The 19,525-nt window shown below is 38.4% G+C and overlaps 1 protein-coding gene across 3 annotated transcripts in view; it reads left to right on the forward strand.

The window, feature by feature from the left end:
- Positions 1–19,525, forward strand: part of BRD1 (bromodomain containing 1) — a 93,692-nt gene that overhangs the window by 3,463 nt on the left and 70,704 nt on the right. The window lies entirely within an intron of this gene.

Genomic DNA, 19,525 nt, shown 5'->3' on the forward strand with positions numbered 1-19,525 from the left:
CCCAGTTTGTTAACAAGCTTTAGTTCTCTTGTTTTACAATGTACTCATGTTGGGTGATTACTACTGAAATGGAATTATTTCTGCTGCTTGAATATATAACTAAAATTTTAACTCAAAATAATAATGAGTAACAAATGCTTTTGTTAATGCATGACTGCTCATGGAAGATTGTTTTGTAAGTGCACCTATCTGGCTGGTTCCATACAGTTTTCCTAACAAAGGCTTACAGATAGCAAATAAAGAGGGTGTAGGAGTTAAAACAGTCTGTCTTAAACCATGATTCAAATTTTGAACTAATGTTCTCTATGTACAATATAGTTACTACAGGAGCTGTTAAAGGTAAAAATCATGAAAGCGAGGACATAATAAAGGTGTAGAGTAGTAGATGGTAGGTAATTTGGGGTAGCGTCATGATAAGAATGAAGAGTTTTAAAAGTCAGTGTAATGAATATGAGGAAGACACAAAGGTGGTATGTTGTGTTCAAAACCAGGCATTTCATTGCTAGATTCCAGAGACTTTTTTCAGCCTTTGTTCCCGGCTTTGTTCTGTTTCATAAGCTGCTGGACAATAAAATGGTCACTGGGGCCTTGGACCCACTGCCAGAAACATAATTTCTGGTCTGGGTTTCAAAATGGTATAACTTTAAAATGATTTGGAGGTAAGTTCGTAGTATAAATTGCTTGGCTTGTGTGATGTATTCCCTTCCCTCTCCTTACCCTTCTGCATTCACCAACTCCAAAGCAGGAAGGTGTTTAGTTCAGTAAAACTAATCTCTCAATAGAAAAGTGTATTTATTTAGTTTGTTTGCTATTCTCGATTGTTGAAAGAAGGACCAATTTTGTGGCAGCCCAAAATCTCCATGGTCTGGCCTCTTGCCTGAAGGTTAAATGCTACAGGAATTAAAACCTTTTTAAAGATGTAGATATTGGTTATCAGTACAGTACAGTCGCAACTTACGCATATTTAACTTGCGCGAATTCAGCTTTATGCGCTTGGCTGCTGGGGCTGGCCGCAGGGTGCCGGCCGGGGCATGGCGCTTAGTGCGGCGCCACGTGGTATTGCCTGCATGCGCTGGCATGCCTTGGGGGCTCACACTCAGCTGGCCGCCTTCTCCAAGCCTGGCGGCGGCTACTCGGCACTGAGCCTGGCGATTTCAGCTATACGCAATTTCAACTGTACACGCTGACTTCAGAACGTACCCCCCACGTAAGTTGCGATTGTACTATATTATAGTTCAGTTTGCAACTGTCTTCATTTTAACTGTCTCCTTTTTTTGGTCTGTCTTTACCTATTTCTCAATTGGAACTGAAACTTAACAAGCCTTTGCTTTTCTGGAGTTTGAGGAAAAGTAATTAAAATATGAGAAAAGGAAAATATGTGCCTTATCTGTGCTTCAGCCTAATCTGCAGAGATGCTGAGCAGGCATGTGTAAGTCAGTGGGATCTTTTAAATTTCTTGCTCAAGATTGTTTCAGGTAAAGAGATTTTAGTCAGCTAGCATATACCTAATCTTTGATGTCCCTTGCTGACACTATAAGAGGAGAAAAATCAAAATTCAAGGTTTTGGGGAAGATATCCCCAGAATACAGTCACTTGCTGAAACTAGTAAAATGTAAACAAGCTATGAGAGGAGACATAACTGCCCCCTACTGATGTACTCCTAGATTTGTAACTTCAGTGTTGCATTAACTTATTTTTATACTAAAGCTTTAGAAAATAAGGGATAGAAGGTACCTCAGGAGGTCATCTAATCAATCTGCTGCTTAAGGCAGGATCATCTTTGCCTAAATGTCTATTCTGCTCTTAAAACCTTCCAAGGATGGACATTGCACAACTTCTGTAGGTAGTCCATTGCAATGCTCAACCACCCTTACAGTAAAACAGTTCTTCCTAATATCTAACGTAAGTTTCCCTTGCAGCAATTTAAAATGGTTACTTCTTGTCTCATTTTCTGTGATGACAGAGAATAGTTTATCTTCATCCTCTTTGTAATTACACTTCAGGTATTTGAAGACCATTGCCATATCCAGTTTAAGTTTTTTTTCTTCTCCAGATTAAATAATCACAATTCTCCCAACCTTTTCTCATAAATTATGTTTCTTAGATTTCTAATGGTTTCTGTTGCTTTCCACTGGCTGAACTCATTCTAATTTGTCCACATCTTCCTTGAAGTGTGGTGTGCAGAACTGTAAGTAGTGCTCTAGAGGCATCACCAGTACTGAATAGAGTGAAAGAAATGCCTCTCTTGAGTTTTGAATAGTTCCTGTTAACCCACCCAATATGCTTTTGGGTTTCATAGTGTAACACGTCCACTGTTGGCTCATTCTGTGTACGATGCACTGTAACCCTGAAATCCATTTCTGTAGTACCCCAAGTACTTGTCTTCAGACCATTTTTTCCAATTTATCTAAGTCATTCTGAACCCTAACTGTACCCTTCAGTCTCTGCAGCTCTACTGAACTTGGTTTCTTCTGCAAATTTGCTAAGGAAGCATTCAGTCCCAACATATTCATTAGTGATTTGGAAGATAAACAATGCTGGACCCAGGGCAGACCCTTAGGAAATCCAACTTGATATCTTCTCCCAGGTAGATATAGAGCAGTGGCTTGAACCTTTTTTTCATTTGTGGACCCCTAAGCAATTTTGACTGAAGGTGCAAACACATTTGGAAATTTTGAACAGTGGTGTTGACCCCTTTGAATTGTAAGTGTGGGTATTCACATACTTTTGATTGATCATAGTCATCTCTTGCAGACCTCTTGGATGTAAGCTGTGGAACTCAAGGGGTCTGCAGATCGTAGGTTGAAAACCACAGATATAGAGCAGTTAATAAGATGCGTCTTTGATGATCCAACCAATTATGTATTATTCACTTCACAATAGCTTCATCTATACTGTATACCTTTAGTTTGCTAATGAGTGTCATGCTAGATTGTGTCAAAAACCATGCTGAAATTCAGGTATATCCCATCTGCTGCTCTCTCTCCCACCCACGGAACCCATCACCTTATCATAGAAGGAAATCAGGTTGTCTCTGAATGAACCTGTATCTTGTTATCTATCCTCTAGGTCAGTGGTTCTCCACCTTTTTTAGATTCAAAGCACCCCTCCATAATTTTGTGCATTGAACAGCACCCCATTAAAAAACTAATTTATTGTAGTGTGTACTTCCTTCCAGAGGCAGCCGGGCATTGGGGGAGAAATGGCAAGGTAGAGATAAGCCTGAGCCTGTGTTTATCTGCTTATCTTCTCAGTCTGAGGCTCTCTTCAAAGGTTTTGTGGCATTCCAGTTTGCTCTGTGGCACCCTGGTTGAGAACTGCTGCTCTAGGTGTTTAAAAATGGCTTCTTTGATGACTTGTTCCGTGGTCTTTCCAGGTACTGAGACCAAACTGAATGGTCTCTGGTTTCCTCAATCCTCTGTTTTCTTGAAGATAGAAATGGTATTTACTCTTTTCTAGTCATCCAGCACCTTACCCAACCTCCACAAGTTCTCAGAGGTTGTAGCCAATGACTCTGTAATTACCTTGGCCTGTACCTTGCATATTCTGAGATGCATCCTGTCCAGCTTCTCTTCAGTGGTGGGTAACTTTCTGTTATCCCAGGTTGCTTATCTTCTTCCCTATCATTTATCATCTGCTAGCTGACTTTGTTCATGAAGACTGAAGAAGAAAAGACATTAAATACCTCAGTCTTCTCTGCATCATCCATTATTAGATTGTTCTCTGCATTTGGTAAAGTGTTTTATGCATTTTTTGGTCAGCTTGTTACTTCTGGCATATTTATAGAATGCTTTTTGCTGCATTTTATGTCTCTTGTTAGCTATGTTTCAGTACATACATTTGTCTTCCTGATATTTTTCTCCCTGGTGACAAGGCAGTTCTCTTCCCCCCAGCAATATGGGCAAGTTTCCACTTTTTGTGATAGGGGACCTGGTAGCAACCTCCTGTATTAAATAAAACTGACACTTTTGATTAAGAGTAAGTTTTAAAAGATGGATATAAACTTTTCTTTATGAAAGTCTTGTGCTTCCATTTTTTTTACAACAGCAAAAGAATCCCCTCAGGCTGTGAACCATATCTCTGCCTTGTGAAATCTCATTTGGCTTTTGGTGAAATATAAACTCTGCAAAATTGTCTATCTTGTTGCTTGTGTTGCCTAGCAAATTCTGGAAGCCAGGGGGAAAATACATTTTGGTACAAGAGGTAAAGCTGCTACCACAGCTGTTGCATACTGTTGGAGGTTAAAGGTGTCAGAACAGCTGCATTTGGGAACTTTTCCACCCAGACTGACAGGCGGTTCAAGGAAAGTGGGCCAGGTACCCCCAAAAGATGTATACCGTCCTCCATTCTTTGCATCACATACACCAAGGCAGTCAGTTCTTACCTTAATCCTTAATATGGCTGTCTTCCTTGGCTATTGCAATATAGTTCTGTAGGTCTCCATGTTGCTGTGCCAAGGTTCATGGATATTATTGAAGGGTATCCTAAATACTGTGAACTTCAGTATTTCTGAAGAAAAAATACTGTCATAAGGTAGGTGCTACACTGCCCTGTGAGAGCATTTATTCAACATGCCACGAAAGCTTTGAGTAGGTTATGGACTAGAAAAATAGATGAGTTCAGAACAGCAACTGGATGACCTACTAAATTAGTTGAAGTGAATGTTTAAAATCACTTTCTTAAAACTATCGTATAGTTTAATGTTGTTATATAGTTTAAATTATTATGTAAAACTATTACGTAGAATCTTCCATGTATGTAGATATCAAAGCTATAGTTGTTTTTGCATAATGCTAATAGATGCTACGTCGGTGTGACAGGAAGATAATTTTGCTCAAGACTATATCAAAATAATATTGATTATTACTTTAGTTGATGGTACCGTAAACAAATCTAAAGATGAATACTGATATTACTGTCCATTAGTTATTTATCATCCACTTTGGATGAATGCATCACCACTGAAAAATGCGAAATGTTAATATGGGTTTACAAAAGAGCCAAGAGGAGCAAATCACATCTTGTAGGCATCTCTGATAGTTAAACATATCCACTTAACTAATGAGCAGTTTTGCAAAATGCTGTAAATACTGAATATCTGTAGAACAATTAAGTTTAAAAGAAAGAGTAATTGGATAACCAGTTACTGAAACAAAATTGGAGCCTCTGAAAAAGATAAGACTTTGGTTATTAAGGAAGTACAGCTTGCTTTTATGTTTCACCAAGTTGATGACATTTTTGGTAGGTATGTTAAACTTTTTTCTGAAGGCATTGTCCTTTTCCTCATGGTTAAATAGGTCAAATTATTTTGCTTCAAGCAAGAAAAATGTTATCAGCTAGTGATAATTAGATTAATCTCACTGATAGTTTAAAAATGGGAGAGGAACTTTTAAACATCTTTTAAAACTGATTTAACATGACTGTGTGAATAGATTCATCTTTGAAATTAGCCTTAAATAGTAACAATAGAACTTTTTTCGTAGCACAGTCTCTGTTTTGTAAAAGTTTGATAAAATTAGTTGGGTGGAAGTGTGTTCTTATGTGTGATTCTGAAAACGTGCACTACTAAGTTTATTTTAACCTTCTATGAAGATCCTATAGCCTGAAATGATCATCATCTGACTTGAGCATTTAATTGAAATTTGGGTATAGGCACTTGACATAGATGTGCCCTAGCTTTTTGTTTTCCAGTGCCTCATTGTATTTGTTTCTAATGAACAGTGCAAACTGGCTTGAAAGGGAAGCTATTCAGAAAATAATAGGTACCTTTTGTAAGTTGTATAAAAATAAATTACAGTATGGAGGGTCTTTTTTTCCCTCTTCCTCATCAAAAGTGATACAACTGTTTTCCAACACGTGAGAGTATTTCTACACTGAAAGTCATTCAGACAAATGTATTTTGCAAGCCCTGGTAAATGAAATAGGCATTTCCAAATGCTGTTGGGATGACCAAACATAACCTAGCATACATTAAATGCTTTGCAAGTCTTTAAAATATACTGTGAGTGGAAATTAAAGTCAAGAAAAAGATCTTGAAGTAGAGGACAATGAAAGTTGGTCACACTTGTAACAAACATTCTGCATCCTGAAGTTGTTTTGCTGTTTTAACATGACTGTCTGGAAGTGCTGTACACTGGAGTTCAGTAGGAAAACAGGCTTGTCAACCAATTCCATGGAAAAGACTTCCACTAATAATTTTATTTATAAGCAGGAATATATATGCATACCAACAAAAAATTGACTGAGCTCTTGTGAGTGCGGTAGAAACTTCTGGTACTCTATTATCAGTCATTGAACGCAGTATTTGGTAGGCAGCGTTTAAACAAGACCATTATACAAGTTACCCAGCAGGCATTCTTTGAGAGCCAAGCCTCTTACTCTGTTAGAGAATGAATATGAGCCAAGCCTCTTACAGCGTGAGAGAGTGCATGTGTAATGCAAACTGTGCACAAAAACAATCAGTGAAGTGCTTTGGTAGTATTTGGAGAGCTGTGTATGAATGTACAGGGAGTAGGAATCTATTTTTAATATACCTAAAGCTGTTTTTTGCAAAGCTACTGAAGTGGGAGAGAACTGGCATATTAAAGAGTGTATCTGTGAAATATATGAAGTTCTAGAGAGGATTAGAAGAGGAAAAAAATAGAAGCTGACAATAATACCAGTAATATGAAAGCAGCCTGGGACATAATGGATAATTTATCCACATAATACCCTGACAGCATGTCTTTGTAGGTGGCAGCCTACTTTGTCATATGGGAAAGTTCATGCTTCTCTGAACCAGTTAGTCTCTAAGGTGTCCCCAGTCCTCTCTTTTGCTATTTGGACCCAGTGCAAAATATCTAAAAGCTATAGATAGGAATTACAAAATTTGTAAAAGACTTATATTGTAGCTTCACTGTTTAAGAAAAAGAGGGAAGATAACCATGTTAAGAATTAAATGTAATACTGAAACTATCTAGCAGTTAGAACACAGAGTAGATTTACACTTTATATATAAAGCAAAGTGTGTGCATGTGTGAGAGAGATGGCACAAACTTTTATAGGCTGAAACTCCATTAGATGTGAAAGGGCAGAATGTTGTGATGCTTGAAAGTTGACTAAAAAAAAGCAGAAGCAATAATTCAGAGATTAACATTGCTTCAAAGCGGGCACATTGTACTTAGTAGAATATTTGGGGTTCACCTGGATAACTGTAAAGAATGGACTTCTCACTTTTTGTGAGGTATTTCTCAATTTATGTCCCAGTCAACTGTTTTTGAGGCTTTAAGTGAATTTGCAGTTTAGTCAGGAAGAAGTAAAGTGAAGGCCTATTTATAGATGGGCAAAATTTTGTTGTTAGCCAGTATGTGCTACTGCAAACTGCTTTCAAAGTTGAATTTAAGGCAGTAATGTTGGTGATGATTGCATTGTTACAGTGTTTGGATTACAAAATAAGCAACACACTCTAGGACTGGATTGGAAAAATACTTCCAAATGTTTCATGATTCAAAATTGCTTTTTGGAATTTGGTCCAAGCATCAAGGAATCTGGTATTAGATGTCTTTATCTTCAGCATGGAAAAACAAAAAAATCCCTGATCATTATTTGGGATTATGTGATTATAGGAATGGGAACCTACAAAAGTAGGACTGGAAGTGACCTCACAAAGTCGATCTAGTCCAGCCCCCTGCTCAAGGCAGTATTGTTCCTGACTCGACCATCCCAGCCAATTGTCTGTCTAATCTGCTTTTGAAAATTTCTCGGGATGGAGATTCCACAGCTTCTCTAGGTATCCTGGTCCAATGCTTGATTAGCCTCATGGTCAGAAAGTTCCTTCTAATTTTCAACCCAAATTTTCCCTGCTGAAACTTGAGGTCATTGCTTCTAGTTTTGTCCCTTACAGCCACAGAGAAAAGGCAGTCTCCACCCTCTCTATGAGGTATTTAAGACTCATAACAAATTCCCCCCTGAGTTCCTCTTCTCTGTACTAAGTAATCCTAGTTCTTTCTGTCTTGCCTCACAAATCTTGTCTCCAGAGTCCTTAATTTTTGTTGCTCTGCACTGGACTCTTCAATCTCCACATCCTTCTTGAAGTGTGGGGATTAAAACTAGATACAGTATTCCAGGCAAGGCCTTACTACTGCTGACTACAACAGAAGAATGAGTTGCATGTGATATTCCTGTTAATACAATCCACCATGCTGTTGGCCTTTTTGGCAGCAAGGGGACACTGTTGGTTCATATTCAGTTTATGATCTACTGCAGTGGTACTTATGCTTTTGGCCCTCTGCTCATGGGGCTGCTTCAGATTAAGCCCTGAATTAAATTTGTTGAATCCCCACACCCAGTACAGTATGCAGGGCCACACAATCCAGTCCACAGGGCTCTCCAAAGATCTGGAGCTTGCTCCCCTGCTACCAGTTAACTGCCCATCTTGAAGTGGAGCTGGTTGATAAGGATCTGGCCCATAGGTCAGGATTGAGCACCCTTGGTCTGCTGTATCCCTCAGTTTCTCTGATGTACTGCAGCCTAGTTGGTCATTCCTTAGTCTCTATTTGTGCATGTAGTTAGGTGCAGGCCTTTCCACTATTTCATGTTGAATCTCATCGCATTAATTGCAAACCTTTCCTGTAGTTATCCAAGTCCAGCTGTGTCCTCTAGACCATCTTCAACTTCACCCAATTTGGTGTCATCCACCAGCTTGCCAACCATGCACTCAGTCCCATCATCCAGATCATTAATGGAGGTGTTGAACAGTACCAGACCCAGGGCAGACCTCTGAGGAACCCCACTTGATACCTCTTCTCAGCTAGACATTGAGACATTCATGACTACTCATTGAGCATTATGATCTAACCAGTTGTATATCCAATTTACCAGTACTTCATCTACTCTGTATTTCCATTACTTGTTAATGAGAATGTCATGAGAGATGGTGTCAAAAGTCTTGTTTAAGTCAAGGTATATCACTCCAGTGCTCTCCCCTCATCTACAGAACCTTTCATCTTATCATGGAATGAACTCAAGTTGGGCGAACGTGACTTACTCGTGTTGAATTCATGCTGGATGTTCCTTATCTTGTTCTCTTCTAGGTGCTTCACAGTAGATTCCTTAAGGACCTGCTCCCTGATGTTTCCAGGTATCTAGGTCATGTTGACTGATCTGTAATTCCTCGGATCCTTCTTCTTATTCCTCCTTAATTGTGGGAGACCTTACCTGATCTTCATGAGTTCTCAAAAAAGATACCCAATGGCTTTGAAATTATCTCATCCAATTTCTTCAGGACTCTGGTGTGTCCTATTTATCACTGCTGACTTGAAAGCATCTAGCTTTTAAATAATCTCTAACCTGTTCTGCCATCATTGTAGCATGTTTGTCTCCTTCCCTGTCTGCTGAAAACTGCATGTGTCATCTGGTAGGTGCCTCAATTTGTGAAGAATGAAGTAAATGAGAGCATTAAATTTTTCATTCTTCTCTGCATCATTCATAACTAGATTGCCTTCCACATTCTGTAAGGGACCTGTGATTTCTCTGGTCTTCCTCTTGCTTTTGACATACTTGTAGAATCCCTTTTCTTGCCGTCTACATCACTTGCAAGCTGCATCTCGTGCCTTGGCATTCCTAATTTTTCTCGCTGTATGCCTGTGTGATGCTCTTATACTTTTTCCTAGTACTCTGACCCTGGTGTCTACTTTTTGTAGGATTCCTGTTTTTAGTTTCAACTCACTGAAGCAATTGCTGTTTAGCCAGGCTGATGTGTTGTGCTTCACTTTCTTCTGTCACTTTGCCATAAGTTGTTCCCTTGAGAGCATCCCTTTGGTATACAGCCAGCTGTCTTGGACTCCATTTCCCCCCTAAACTTGCCTCCCAGAGGATTCTGACTGCTACTTCCTCAAATTTGTTGAAATCTGCTTTTTCTGAAGCCCAGCATCCTGGTTATGCTGCCATCTTTCCTTTCTTCTTTTACGAACTTGAACCCTTAACTTGGGTGACAGTCGCCACAAAATGATATCTTCAATCTTTGCAGTTTCAACCAATTCCCTGTTTGTGAGCACTAAGTCAGTGAAATCTTCCCCCAGTTGTTTGCATGTCTATTATCTGTACCAAAAAGTTATCCCTAACAGTACAGGAATTTGCTGGACAGCTTGTGCACTGTGCTGTTTTCCTCAGCAATGTACCAATAATTAAAGTCTTTTATGAGAGCCAGGTCCTGTGATTTGGAAATCCGTTAGTTGGCTAAAAAAATACCTTGTTCTCACCACCTCCTCCTGGTTCGGTGACCTTTAGCAGATGTCTACCATGATATTCCTCCAGCTGCTGTCCTCTTCAACCTTTACCGAGAGGCTTTCAGCAGGCTTACTTTCCCTCTCAAACAGCACATTTGAATACATGTGGATCATCTTTATGTACATTTAGCAACACTTTCTCCTTTCTTTCCCCACCTATCCTTTTTCAACAAGCTGTACCCATCCATGACCATACTTCAGTCATGCGAACTTTCCCATCATGTCTCTGTAATCCCAATTTAATCATAATTCTGTAATTGTATTAGAACCTTTCATACTTTCTGTTTTTTGTTCCCCATACTTCTTGCATTAGTGATTCAGGTATTTAACTGTCCTTTCCTATCCCTGAGAACATTGCTAAGGATCCTGCTATTGCTTCCGCTTATTAATTTTTTTTCCAGGTCCCCAGGCTCCTTATTTACCTCTGGGCTTTTGTCTCCATGCCTTGGTGAACCTACTTTAAAGCTCTCTTCACTAGGTTAGCAAGCTTGTATGCAAAGACAGTCTTCCTTCTTTGTCAGGTGGTCCTATCTCTTTTCAGTAGCCCTTATTGGAGTACCATCCCATCACTGAAGAAGCCAAAGCCCTGCTGGCACCACCATCTATGCAGCCAGGTATTGATTTCCTGGATATCTCTGCTTATAGGTGTTCCTTTACCTTTGAATGGAAGGATCAATGAGAATATGACCCAGACCTCTCTGTTCCCTTCACCATTGTGCCAAAAGCCATGTAGTCACTTCTGATCTGCTCAGGGTCACCCCTGCCTTATCATTAATGGATGAGCAGCAGTCACACGTGCAGTCATATGAAAGAGTTGTAAAGTTCCCTTCAATTTATGAAAATCTTTATTTTCATGAAGTTTATGAAGATCTCAGCAAAACTCAAGGAAGTTTTGACTCTTACACTGATCTTGTTTAGAGAATTCACAAGGGAAAACTTAAGTTCTCCAGCATTTCTAAGGTTATTTTAACTACGTTGTCTATGTTACATGATAGGGTTTTTATAGGATGGTTAGCTTAGCTTAGAGTTATCATCAAGGTTCATAAGAATTCAATATTAAAGTCTAGTGTATATTCTAAAGTTAAGATATATATACTCAAATGTACTTGTGGTCCTTAATATTGCTAGGTGTTAACTACTTTATGAATATGTATTAGCATTCATTTTCTGAGTTTTTCTTTAGAAATGTGAGTTTCTTATTTTTCTGCATTAACACAGGTCTTTATTTATATACCATTTTTGGAGCCCAGTGATTTCTTAATTCTTGTTCTTATTTCAAAATTGTTTAGATTTCAAGTTGTTGGTTGTCTCTTTTAAGCACATAAGTCTTGGCATTTGATCCTGTGCTGCTAGTATTAGAAAAGGAGTTTTTGCTGTGTAAATTTAATACAATTTTACTGGAAAAACATACATTTTTTTAGGTGTATTCTATTTTAATTGTTTTACATAGTTTGAAAACTTGATGTGAAGTCAAGTATAGCAGAAGCTTTCTTGCAGTAGTCTTGTATCTTTATCCTGAACTGCAGTACTCCTGTTATTTGGTATTAAGTTCCTGATTGGTGACTATGAGTAAGCCACCAATTAAAGTAAATAATGCAGCATTATGTTTGGATAATGCATAATAATTGCTAGCAGAGCTGATTACTTTCAGTTGTCAATATTATGGGATATATTTCAAATAAAAGCCTTTAGAAATTAGGCTGCCGCACTGGTGTGTCTATTCCAAATGCTGCCCTTTTTCATTTTTTAATCATACTTCAGAGGTAAGGTTTGGTTTTTGTATCTGAACCTCTCATCATTTGTACAACCTCCTTATTGTGAATGTGGATCTTACCAAAAGAATGCTTTATCTAATTGAATAACACTTTCAATTGAATTTTTAATTTGATCCTTCTCCCCAACAGTTTATAGGAAAGTCTTCATAAAATAAAACTTACATAATAGAACAGTTATGCTGATCAACAAAGAAGTTATTTTAACAGCTTGAAAAACAGGTTATAAGTTAGTCTTTTTAGAGAAGTGCTTAATAAAAGGATATTCCAATATTAAGTTTTTGTATACAGCAGCTTAAACATTTTTGAGTCTTATGATGGAAGTATTCGTTTTATTTTGTTTTTGTGCGAGCACCTTGCAAACTACATTTTTATAATTATGTATTAGTGAGATATGCTAAGTGACCTTTCATTAAAGGCAGTAGTAGTCGTCTTGGATTTTCAGTGTGTCACAGGCCTGACCTTTTTAATATTATTTTTTTCTAGTAGTTCTCTACTTGTGCGCTGTGGGGCAGTTGTTTCAGGTTAGTTGAGAACTGGTGGACAGTAGAGAAATAGTGTGCTAGCTTTCCTTATTCACCGAGTGAAGTTGAAATTTATCTTGCAGTTGTGAACGGGAGTGCATTTTCTGGCATAAATGATAAATTGATCATGGACAGCAATTTGCAAAGGATCCCAACTATTGGCGTATGCCAGCAGTGGTCAACCTGTGGCATGTGGGCCACAAGTAACACAGGCAATCTCTTTGTGGCATGTGGCAGATCAGGGAGATGATGGGCAGCACAGTGGCATATAAGGCAGGGAGCAAAAAGCACAGCAGTAAACTGGGGAGGGTGCATGGCTAATTTGTGGCATGCCTGCCAAAAAGCTTGGCCCCCACTGATCTATGTGACCACTAAGATTTTGGAGTCACTGAAGTTAAATCTTAGCTTATTTCCCAGAAACAGCCATGGCATGCACATACACTGGTAACAACTGTGTGGCATCTTGTTGCATTGTAACCTATCATATTCCTTATTTCAGTATATGTTTGAAGCAGTTAAAAATATATTGTATCACTTGTGCAAGCAATACTTTTTTGTATTTTCCCAAACCTGTGCAATTGAAACTTGGGACAGCAGCTGGAAGCTGGGCACTCCTCTCCACTCTTGTTAATTGTTGATGGTCTGAGACTACAGTTAGGACAGTGAGTCCATGAAAACATATAATAATAAAGGTTTTTTCCCCTAGTGTGGAAAATTATTTTCACGTATAGGGTTAAAAAGAAGGGTTTTATATGCTTAAGGAAGTAGTGCACAGTAAGCTGGGAAGTGAATTTAAAGTGCATTAACTTGTAAAGTAACTAACTTGCTTTCCTAGTGAATGTATCAACTGTGGTCCTGTCAGTTTTGGGATCACAGTATAGGCACAGTCATACTGGCCATGAAGTGCTTGCCCATACGCTGTATGTGAATAGCCTTGATATGGAAAAGTAGGTTGTATGTTTATCCAGGGTATGTACTTACCCAATCTTAATGTAAACAGTGTTTGCTAACCACCTGGTGTTGTCAGTGCCTTGGTATTAGTAGCTTTGAAACTGCCTGGCTTTCGTGAAACTATGAGAAACCTTGAAAATGAAAGTATCTGACTAGTTTCAGGACTGCTACTACTACAGAGCTGACATTGCTGTGTGCTCTAATCAATGGTTACATCTTGTCAGTGGCTGCTCTCAGAGGCGAGTTCCTGTCACTTTCTGAATGTCTAATACAGTGAAATCTGGTTAATTAGTCACTAGAAAAACTTGTAATTATGGTATTATTAGTTAATGAACTGAATCCCTTCCAAGGAACCTATTGATTTATACACAAAATGGCTTGGCTAATTAATCAGCAGGTAGTGGTACTAAACCACAATAGAATTGGCTTTTGTTGTGCTTTAAAGGTACTGACCTTGCCCTCCATAGCACTGGTACAATCACAAGATGCTTGGCAGCAGATCTTGACTTCGAAAACTACCCATTCTGTTTTGTATAATTATCTTATGTTTTGATGATGAGTTCATGGAAGAGCACAAAATGATGGTGATTTGATTTGATTCTACCCATGTAATTTTTTTATAGAGAACACACTGGATTCTTTTAGTGAGAAATTGTACATTAAGCATTGTATGTATAAATACAGATCTTGTAGCGTTCTGGTACAGTGAACCAAAGTGCACAGATGGTACTTGGTTTTTGTAATTGTCAAAAATCATTTATTACTGTATGTCATACAACATGCATCTCATGAAAGTTGAAAATGGCTAATTAATTTTTGGCACCAATTACTACCATTATCAGTCTTCCTTTGAGTAACAAATTAGCCATATTTTACTATAACCGCCCAATAAGTAGAATGCCATAAGCTGCAAAGAATAGGAATACAGTTTTTGTGCAGTAACAGGAGTGCAGTTGCATCACAATATAATCAAGCTGAAAGTGTATGCATTTAACCAATACATAATCACCAGAGTTTGTTACAATGTGATCAACAGGCAACTACTGCAGCTGGCAGTTTAACTGAAGTCCCCTGTCTAGCCCCTTTCATTCTGAGAACTAGTACAGCAGAACTTGCATACTTCATATGGTTAGTGTTCTTACCCCCTTGTGAAGATGACCATTTGCAAAGTAACTGGTAGTATACAGAGCAGCAGCAAACAGCTGTGCTGGACTGTTGAGGCACTCAAGCTTTGTACTGCAGCTTTTATTTCAAAGGCTGCTGTTCCTCCAGATCAGCTGTGTGGGACCAGTCATGAGCAGCTGAGTGAGGCAGTTGAGCCCACCACAAACTGTGAGCGGCTTCTCTTGATTTGGCAACCTGGTGCAACAGATTTAAAGGGGTAACGAACCACTCAGATAGGAATGATCCAGGTTCTGCTGTTGAAGTTATGGCAACAAAACAACTCAGGATGGTATGTAAACTGCCCTAGGAGGGTATGTCAGTATAGCAGTAATAGCAGACCTTTTCTAGTATAGGCAAGGTCCAGTATTGCAAAACTGCATAGCTTCTGATGGTACCGTTTAATTTTTAAAAACTTGAGTTGCCCCAATTTTAATTTCCAAATATGGGTTGCTTAATGCTTTCTATTCTTTCTACTACCTCCCAGACTGATATAAGGTATAGGATGAGGAGTATTCAATCTACAGCCCTGGTGTGTTACATTTCAGTATCTTCCTTTTATAGAGTTAGTAGCAAAAGTATCTTAACAGTGAAAACTGCCAGCTTTCCAATGGGATAGTAGTACATGGTTTGCTTCCAGCTCTGAATGAGTTCTATATATTATTTAAACTGTACTATCTTTGTTAAACATACTCAGGTGGACTGTTTATGTAAAATGGCGGTTCAGAAGTATAGTAGGGATCTGAAATGTTAGGAATACTCCCAATATAGGGAAAAAGCTTCCTAATCAACAGTGCTTATGTATGTGCTTAAGGCCACTTTAATTTTACCTTAAGCACATACATAAGTGCTTTCCTGAAAAGGGGTGGACTTAAGACACATGCATAAACCAAAGTGCTTTCTTTAGATTAGGGATTATGTGCAGTTGCCACCACAACAAAAAGGTACAAAGGTTTTATTAATATAATATATACCGCAGATGTGATGGTGACATCCACGCAAGCCACATTTATCTTGATGCTCTAAATTGAAATGCATTTCCTGGTATGAATGATACATCAATCAAGAATGGTAACTTTGAAAGGATCCCAACTTTTTGTCTCTGCCACTGTTAAGGTTCTGGAATTGCTGGAGTTAAATCTCTTTTTACTTTCCAGAACTAACTGTTGTGGCATATATGTCAATTCATTGTTTGGTATTGTGTTCCAGGTAATAGGAATATAGCTGCCAGGATTTGACAGCAAATGGATAACAGCAAGACTATGCTTTGGCTTTGTGGACCTTATTCTTGCAACAGTAGGCAACACCCTATCGTGTCCCAAAATTTAGTGGTGCTGAGCTGTATAGATACCTTTGAAATGACGGGTCTCTGAATTACGTTTGTGGCAGTATAGGTGTGATGGGTGAGGTGATTTTTACTACGGTAGTTGCAGAAATTGTGAGTTTAAAGAAACTCCCTCACTTTCATAATGTACCCTCTAACTCAATTAGAGAAAATGCATTGGATCATGAGACAACTAGAACAGTGAGGACACTGACCTAGGGATAGAGTTGGGGAATTACTTTACTGCCCCGCCTCCCTCACCTGGCCAGTATCCCCCCCCCCCGCATTGCCCAGCAATCTGCAAGGTGGTAAGCACCGTAATATGAAAATCAGTTTTTAAAATTTGGTGCCACTCAAATCACAATAATGAATTTACAGTACAGAAATGAAAAATGGTGGTGCCACTCAATTCACAAAAATGAAAAATGATTTATAGAGGGGTGCTTCCTGTCCAAAAAGGCTGAGAACCAATGAGATATGCACTCAGTAAGGTTGTTTGGCTGTTTTAAGGCATAATTAGTAGCTGTTTCAAGAATATTATTTGTTTTTCCTTGTGCCTCATATGAAATTTACTAAAAATCACTCTTCTGGAATTGTAGCTTTAAGGATACATGGTAGAGAGGACTTCAGAATTCAACAATCCAAAATTGTGGAAAATGCATTCCTACAGAAGGCATTTCATTTCGGAGCGCTTAGAACCTGACTTACAAAGAAGTTATGTAACTCTCTCCTGCTAGTTATCATAACCGTTGTCTTGTATTTTTGGAAAATTTTACCTTAGTCTCATCGGAAGGACTTGTACATAAATAAACCTATACATGAAGCCCATTCATAAGTCTGGTATCTTAAAATGAGGACATGATTCACTTTAAATAATTGTGGAAGATCTGGGTCACAGTACCATATTGGGAGACTGACAGCATATTTAGTATTGAAAGGAATCCAGCTTGGTCTGTGGGAACGTGGGACCAGCAGCACACCGCAGCCGGGCATTAAAAGAAGCATCCCCAGACTATTAAGCTCTTCTGTTCCATCTACCAAGCCCTCTCTGTTCCATTCCACCACCAAAAGTTGTAGCCCTTGACATCACTGTTGGCTATATGAATCGGTGGCAAGGTTAAGTACAGGTGCCTTAGGTACTCTTGGGGGTGGAAACTTGTTGCCTGTGCCAGGGGGCTGAGTTGCAGGCAGTGGCTCATAGTGACAAAAGGTTGCCAACCCCTACCCAAGATATTCTTAAAGGTTGCTTAGGTGACCAGATTCTCTTTTGTCAAAGCCAGGCTTTTATTGACAGTGAAAGTGCAAGTCATTGCAGGTTTAGGTGTTCATACCACAGAGACTGCCTGTGCTACTTCTGGCATGCTTGCTGCTGCTTGGCCACCCTTGGCCTAATACATTGAGTAGATTCTGAAGAGGTCAGTCTGTTTTCTGGTGTTCTCCATGGTGTGCTGTAGCAAGGAAATACTAATTCCAAAGTACTTCCAACATCACTAAACTACAGTAGTATTCAGTCTTTAATATCTCAGCCGTCACTGTTGGTTGTCTCTTTCTGTAAGTCTGGAGGGGAATCTGGTATATGTCTGTTCTCTTTGATAGTCAAACTCCTGGCTTAGCTTGGATAAATTATCTTTGAATTCAATATTCCCCTGTTGAGCAGGATAATTATACCTTGTAAACCTGTTATGGTTGATAATTGAATGCGTCTGATTGATTGAAAATACCTTGGATTTGTTCATGTTGAGGTGCACCTATTCTGGGGTCTCCAGGCATTTTTATGTGAATCTTTTGTAAATGATTCAGCATATGTCGTCTCCAGGAAAGCAGTGTCAAAATAGATACTGAATTTCATCTCTTTACTATAATGGACATTAATTTTATCATGTTTGCATCAAAGCGGGTTCCAAATGAGGTAAGTCTGCCCTGGCAGCCTACATCTTTCTGCACCTTTTACCACTCAGGAGACTGGTAAAAAGCAGCCATATGAAATCTTTACATACTTTCTAAGCACTGTTGTCTTGATTTCTTTTTTTTTTTTTTAGGTAACAGTTTCAGGAGTGACTTAGAACTGGTTGTTGAAAATCAGTGGGACTTAGGAGCATTAGGTTGCTCAGGGTTAGACAATTTTACCCTTACCCTCCAGATAACTTCTGACTTGTCTACCAGTTATAATCTCTTCCTAGGTCAGAGGTGTCTAGATTTTCTAGTTAAATTTGGAAATTACACTGGCTTCCACTGCTCACTGATTTTAAAAAATGTTTCTTTTTTTCCGTTGGATTAACAGAAAAGACCCAAAGAATCTGGAGATATATTTTATACCTTTACATAAAAACACAATGTTAATGTTTGCTGTAGAAATAAAGCATCTTTCCTGCACTTACTGTTGCCAGTTTTTGTTTTACTAAGACACCCTAAGAGCACCTTAGTTTCCAAAAGGTGAAGGTATGAAGAGCATCTCTCTGAGTAGAGAATTAGCAGATTTCCTCTACTCGCATGAGAATTGTCTAACTCTTTATGGCTTTCCTTCCTGCCCAAAACTGGTCATTGAAGCTCTGCAAGTTCCTTTTGTTTCATTGTGGGAATTGAAGTCAGAGCCTGTTTGCAGCAACAGCTTTCAAATTTTGAAAGTTCCCACCTAATTTCTCTGCTCTTAGTCTCGGGGATGTGTCATGTCACACATTTTACACTGTAAAGTATTCTAAACAACACTATGGCCTCAAAGCACTAAGTTATCTTGATTCCTAACTCCCATTACTTTTTATAGGAGTTAGGTGCCTAAGTAGTTGTGTGAATTTGTGTCTGTATAGGGTTTTTTTATTATTATTTAAAAAACCCCTCATGGACATCTTACAGTGGCTGCAGATAAGATAATGGTCCAATTTAGGAAGATTAGTCATAAACTAAAAAGAGGTCTGCAAGAAATGAATATCCTTCCTAAAATGACATACACTAATAATGAATGAATAAATGTACAATATTTACAGCTGTAAACTTTATAAATACATAATCTATCAACTGCACTGTTATTTGTGGTAGAATTTAGTCTAAATGGGGATTTAGACACCAATTTCCCAGGGTGTTTAGAGGTTTTTATTTATTTATTTATTTTTACCATTTAAAAAAAGAAAAGGAAAAAACAGATGGAATTCTTTTCAGAAACATTCTGATCCCTTTTGGTCCTCTTCAGGGGTCTCATAACTTACTTTATAGCCTCATCTTGTGATTCATATGTATGCATGATTTCCATTGAAGCTTGATGAGTTCTTCACTTGCTTTCAAGCACATAGACTAAAATAATCACAGTATTTTATCTTCAGGGTTTTTTTTTTAAATTAGAAAAGTTTATTTTCTGCCTACTTACCAAAGGAATGGCATGAATACTTTGACACCACAGCATACTTACGTATCTTAATAATTAGTGTCTTTTTAAATTTGTATGTAGAAAAACCTGAAAATTCAGTCTTTAAAAAGGAAAACTATAATATGTTGTATAAAATAGTAATATGCAAATATAATTTGAACATTTTAAAG

Source organism: Gavialis gangeticus, unplaced genomic scaffold (genome assembly GCF_001723915.1).
Source record: "Gavialis gangeticus isolate Ggan-Ray unplaced genomic scaffold, GavGan_comp1, whole genome shotgun sequence".
Taxonomy (NCBI): Eukaryota; Metazoa; Chordata; order Crocodylia; family Gavialidae; genus Gavialis; species Gavialis gangeticus.